The sequence below is a fragment of the Saimiri boliviensis genome, chromosome X (genome assembly GCF_048565385.1).
Source record: "Saimiri boliviensis isolate mSaiBol1 chromosome X, mSaiBol1.pri, whole genome shotgun sequence".
Lineage (NCBI taxonomy): Eukaryota > Metazoa > Chordata > Mammalia > Primates > Cebidae > Saimiri > Saimiri boliviensis.
This window is the reverse complement of record NC_133470.1, coordinates 120,945,625-120,951,887: the sequence shown is the minus strand read 5'-3', so window position 1 is coordinate 120,951,887 and position 6,263 is coordinate 120,945,625. Positions and strand designations below refer to the sequence as shown.

The 6,263-nt window shown below is 35.6% G+C and overlaps 1 non-coding gene across 1 annotated transcript; it reads left to right on the top strand.

Annotated features, from left to right (window-relative positions):
- Positions 1–5,654: 5,654 nt before the first annotated feature.
- On the top strand, positions 5,655–5,820 carry LOC120361979 (U1 spliceosomal RNA). Its single transcript, XR_005578001.1, has one exon. It is a non-coding gene; the product is annotated as a U1 spliceosomal RNA (small nuclear RNA).
- Positions 5,821–6,263: the final 443 nt, after the last annotated feature.

Below are 6,263 nucleotides of genomic sequence, written 5' to 3'. Positions count from 1 at the left end.
CACAATTTCTTATATGATTATTTTTGTACCTGGATCACTTTCCTTTCACCTAAACTCCATCCTTTAGAACTTCCTTTAGTGAGGGTCTACTGGTTATCTGAAAATGCCACTATTTCAAACTAATCATCAGAAAATGGGCATATTTCAATGGGTATGGAATTCTAGGTTAGCAGTTATTTCCATTCAGCTCTTTGAAAACTATGATCCTATGTCTTCTGATTTCCATTGTAGCTCTTGAGCAGTCAACTATTATTTTAACTGTGACTGCTTGTAAAATCTCTTTGCCTTTGATGTTCAACAGTTTCACTGTGATTTGTCCTATTGCAGATTTATTTTTATACGTATTTTATGTACCATACTTAGGTGTCACTGCATTCAAGAATCTGCAGATTAGTATTTTTTAGTCGTTTCTAGAGAATACACAGTTATGTAAGAGGTATTCTTTATTTCCCTGATTCTTAGAAATTACCTGAGACTCCTGTATATCTAAAAGTGTGTGTGTGGTTGGGGGGTGGGTGGCAGGGGTGGTCCATGATTACTAGTGGCTAAAGAGAATTGGTCCTTTGATTCTCCGAGGAAGTTATGGAGTAGAACTTCTTGAAAAGCCTCCATTGTCAATAAATAGCCAACCACAGGAAGATAGGCAATTAATGTCACCCCTGAATTATTCAGTTCAGGATTCCCATGTTAAAGCCAAAAGTACTCTCATGATAAGAATTGTCCTGCTGTAGATGTGGAGGAGTTTGGTACCTGTTTGTAAGGGTACTGTTCTCACACTCACAAAATTCTTAATAGGAAGTTGCCAATTTTACTTATTTTAAGAGCTTATCAGGCAGCTGGATTTTAGTAGAAATTAGATTTTAGATTCTCTCAGAAACTTTCATCAAGCTCTATTGGAATTCATCCAGTTTCTCGATTTCTTAAATGTTATTTGATAGTACTAAGCTTTTTAATGTTAAAGCAGGAGAAACCTGAAAAATAAGCTAACATTTTGGGGATTATAGCTGCTCTCACCTTCATGCCCTGCTTAGATCACCTTTCCTGGGCAGATAACTCTAGGTGACAAGGTAGTCAGTTATAGTGCTATCCAAACTCAGCCGTTAAGACTGTTTTCAGAGGCACTAACTGGATGCCTTCCAGAAAGATATGGTCCACTGGAGATCATCATTGAATATAGTAGTACCTAAAAGTCAAAGGAATGAAAAAGTGACCCCTGAAAATCTAAATGTTGGAAAGAATTTTGAGTAAATATCTGTAAGGTAGAATAGAACTTTGTGAGGAGATAATAAAATTACATTATCTGAGTATGCCAGCCACATCTTTTTTGAAACAGATGGTACCATGGTAAAAAGAAAAATCATATGAAGAAAACATTAACTATAAGCAAAGATTGTGTTTTAATACTTTCTATTAGGTGATCAGAATTGTCATTTATTCAACACACTTTGATATACTTTTAAAATATGTGCCAGACACTGTTCACTCTCTGAAATCATTTGTAATATGCCCCTGAAAGGTATTAGCACTGAGCGTGAGGTATATTTCACTACTGCAGTGGCTCAATTTAGCTAATAAAGAGAATACATTAGAATAAATATTAGGAAATCATCAAATAAAAATCTAAAAATATTTCCTAGAATAGAAGGCTGTCAATCCATTGATTGAAAGGACCTATTAATTGTCTAGTACAAAAACAAAAGCATGCTTTGGGACTCTGGTTATTTTTCAGTTGACACTGATGATTATCAGTCAATTATATCTAAGAAAGAAAGAAACTAAGTATTTTAAAAATTCTTATAAAATATTTTTTGTGTTCCCTGGGGAAAAAAAAAAAAACACACCCAGGCAAATTGTTATAAAATTTAGGACTCTGGAGACAAAGAGAAGTTTCCAAAGAAAAAAATAAATATATTACATGCACATACAAAGAATAAAGAATTAGAATAGCTTCTGACTTGTCAATAATAATACTAGAGACTAGAGGGCAATGCTCAAGATTCTGAGACTAATGATTTCAATCTGAAATGCCATATGTGATCCAATTATCAATTAAGATATATTTTTTCACACTAAAAGCTTCAAGTATTTTATCTCTCATATAGCCTCTCCTAGGAAGCTACTGGAAAATGTACTCTACCTAAACTAGAAAAAAAAAAGTGTATATATAAAGCAATTGCTTCAATGTGAGAAAGCAAGAGAGAGAGAGAGAGAGAGAGAGAGAAAGGAAATTCCATTAATGATGACCAACTAAAGTTCCAGGATGTCTGTGTTAGTCCATTTTTGCATTGCTGTAAAGAAATACCTGACACTGGGTAATTCACAAAGAAAAGAGGTTTAATTGGCTTGTGGTTCTGCAGGTTGTATAGAAAGCTTAGCAGCATCTGCTTCTGAGGAGGCCTCAGGAAGCTTCCAATCACGGCAGAAGGCAAAAGGGGAGCAGGCATTTCATACGGTGGGAGCCAAAGCAAGAGAGAGAGAGTTGTTTGGGAGACACACTACAGACTTCTAAACAACCATCTTTCATGAGAACTCACTCACAATGGAGAGATCAGCACCGAGACATGAAGGATCTGCCCTCATGACCCAAACACCTCCTGCCAGGCCTTACCTTCAACATTCGAAATTACAATTCAATATGAGATTTGAGCAGGGACAAATATCCAAACTATATCATCAGAGCTAAAGTACAATAAATCCAGACTAGACTGTAAGATGAAAGGATCCAGAAAATCAAGGAATCTACAAATTACTAGACTGGTTTAAGAATGTTGGAGATCATGAAAAAACTTAGACATATACATTTTTTGAATAGACAAAAAATAACAATTATTAAGTCAGAGGAAAAAAATGCTATATATGAAAGCAAATGTAACTAGGTGTGATGCTGTGGTCTGAATGTGTGTGTGTCACCGCAAATGTATGCGTTGTGTGGTGCCCTTACGAATGGGATTAGTACTCTAATAGAGGCTGAAGAGACCACAGCCCTTGTCTTCCATCCATGTGAGGACAGAACTAGAAGATGTCATCTAGGAGCCAGAAAGCAGGCCTTCACCATACACCCAATCTGCCAGATCCTTGATCTTGGGCTTCCTAGACTTCAGAACTATGAGAAATAAATTTCTTTTATTTATAAGCCACCACATCTATAATATTTTGTTATAGCAGTCCAAACGGACTAAAACGATTGCTATGTTTTTTCTTTCAGCTACAATTTTAGCAAAAATCTGAACTCATTCATCCAGAGTTGGCAATGTCCTTTGATCCTAAAGTTAATAGCGACCATAAAATTGTCCAAACTTGGGAGCTTTCAAGAGTGAAAAGTAGGTGCTATTACTAGTAGAACAACAGGCATAACTTAAGTCTATCTTGGGCAAACTAGTTAAGGTGAAACAACAGGCGTAATTTAGATCTATCATAGGCAAACTGAGACATATGGCTATCCTAGCTGTTGTGAAACTACTACTGTACACCTGGTGGCAGTTTACCATTAATTGAAGTCAAAGAATTCAGGAGAAAATAAACTTCTGATCTCGGAAGCTCCCTCTTAAAACATGATTTTTAAAATCACAATCTACTTCTGAAGTGGGAGTCAGATGCTTTATTTTCAGGTATTTGGGCATACATAGCTTACTATGTAAAAACAAGAAAATAATTCTGATTCATGAAAAAGAATTTAAAAATTACATTCTAGGAATAGACTTTTTAAAAATGTATAATCATTATTTCATAAATTACTGATATTAGCAAACACAGATTCTAAGAGAGCTTCCCAATAAGACTTGAAATGTGTAAATCCTATTAAAGCTCATCTTAGAGCTTTAACAACTTGACTTCATTAACCGATGTGTAACTATTACCTTCCTGCATTTTTGTCAATCCTTTTCTAGTCTTTAGCTAGGCTTATTCATTAATTACATTAATTATATAGAGGACCTCCTCCAGCCCCAATATATACTCAAAATCCCTATCATGTATGTGCTATATTTAAAAACATATAATTGAACTATTATCAGAAGGGTCAAAATCCAAATATTCTCTACCTTAAAAACCTGACCAAAACTCTGTGACAAGCCTTCGATTTTGAGGGTTAGGAGTTTTTCTTTTCATTTTTCCAAGCAGCATTGTGAATATATTCATAAGGATTTGAACTGTGATTTCTTGACAAGGAATCAAGACATTGCTGCTGCTCTTGTCATTTGAAGATTTCCTCATCAAGTGTAACATGAACAGAGAAGGGACTATTACACTAACCTTCACATTTCCACTTGATAAGTTCACATGTGACCATTTTGATGTGCTTTATAGCATACTATCAAGATACAGTAAATAAGTTTCACAGCTTTTAACACTATCAAGGTTTTGTAATGTCCATTAGTTATGAGTGCATTTGCCCAAATGAATAAACATATCTATTAAAACCACATACATAACAACACTAATAAAAAAGACTTGTCTAACTTAGTCACATTATTAGAAAATTATTTTCCTCACGAGAAGCTTTTTTTCTTGTTTAAAACCTATTAGTCTTCTATTTCTTGCTTTTAAAACATCTATTTTTTATTTTACTTTTCATTGCTTTTATGAAATGAATATTAACCTGGTTTTAGACTCTTATTTTTTAGAAGAGTATGTAATGACTTGAGCTTTTTAATAATATTGTCATCTATGGAAACCCATGAACATTGCTTTACCTGGTGGTAATAAAATTGATGCAATTTCAAACATTCATCCATACTCCTGAGTAATTCTGGGAATCGTCCTTCAAAAAAACTTTATAATTCTAGATTGAGATGAGAGAAAAAGTATATGGATGATTCTACAAACTTTTCCTATCCATGTACGTATCTAGCCAAGCATACCATCCCAAATCATTAAGCCATTAACATCTTGGAGAAGAATTGACAAGCTTGAAGGGAAGCTATTTAGGAGTAGAGAGTATCAATAAAATGACTTATTTCAACCAAAATTCAAATAGATATGGAGGTTACATTTTGAAATGAGTTGGTTTTTCACTATTGAAGTGTAAGTTTCTGTTTGTGTGTGCTGTGACTCTTTGATATGTGGTGGAAGATTTCTGAGAAATAATTTTTGTTTCTGAGTTCTAATTCTAGTTGAGTCTGAGATCACCACAGGTAGTGTCACTATTTTGAGCAATTGTACAATTTCTTTTTTTGTTTTGTTTTGTTTTGTTTTGTTTGTTTTTGTTTTTTGAGACGGAGTTTCACTCTCGTTACCCAGGCTGGAGTGCAATGGCACAATCTCGGCTCACCGCAACCTCCACCGCCTGGATTCAAGCAATTCTCCTGTCTCAGCCTCCTGAGTAGCTGGGATTACAGGCATGCGCCACCATGTCCAGCTAATTTTCTGTATTTTAGTAGAGACGGGGTTCCACCATGTTGACCAGGATGGTCTCGATCTCTCGACCTTGTGATCCACCTGCCTCAGCCTCTCAAAGTGCTGGGATTACAGGCTTGAGCCACCACGCCCGGCCTAATTGTACAATTTCTTTACATAATCCCCAAAAGGCCTATAGGTACATAGGTACACAGGAGTGCTAATCAATGTAGTGTGTGGGTAAAAACCCTGTTTTGTCTTTTGTAAGTTTGAACTGTTTTCTGTCCCCTAAAGAGAAACCCTTAAAAAACAAATGATGAATTCTTATATGGCAGGGGTAGTGCCATGATCATGAAAGTGGTTTTCCCAGGGCCAAGGCTCATCTATTGTACTCCAGATGTGCTGACTCCCTGAGATTTCACCAAATGTGGGAAACTTGATTGCATAATTTATGGTGGTGATGAATTGTGTTTGCTCTTTCTCCAGTTCGAAAAACAAAACAAAACAAACTGCCTTTTATTTCTTGGTGACTGAAATCTGTTAACATCTAATTAATGTCCATTTCAAAAATGGCCATATTCAAACTCAACTCAACATTATAAAACTCGGATTATATGGACAAAGCCTAAATCATATGAAGAGAAATGATAGACATCATATCAGCTAGAGATGTCTATCCATTTGGGTACTTGAACATGTGAAAAGCAACTTGAAATTTTAGCTAACTTTTGTAAACCTATCAGGCTTACACACCAATTGGCATCCAAGGAGACATAAAATTATTAAGGTTTACAAGATGCCTTTTCCAAAATGAAAAGCCCTTTCAAGGGCATTTGAAGGGAATTCCTTCCCTGAACAATGGCCGTTCTGCCTTGGCAAGGGAATTTGTCAGGTGCCTGAGTTGTAGTAACAGCATAGGATCAAGAGGC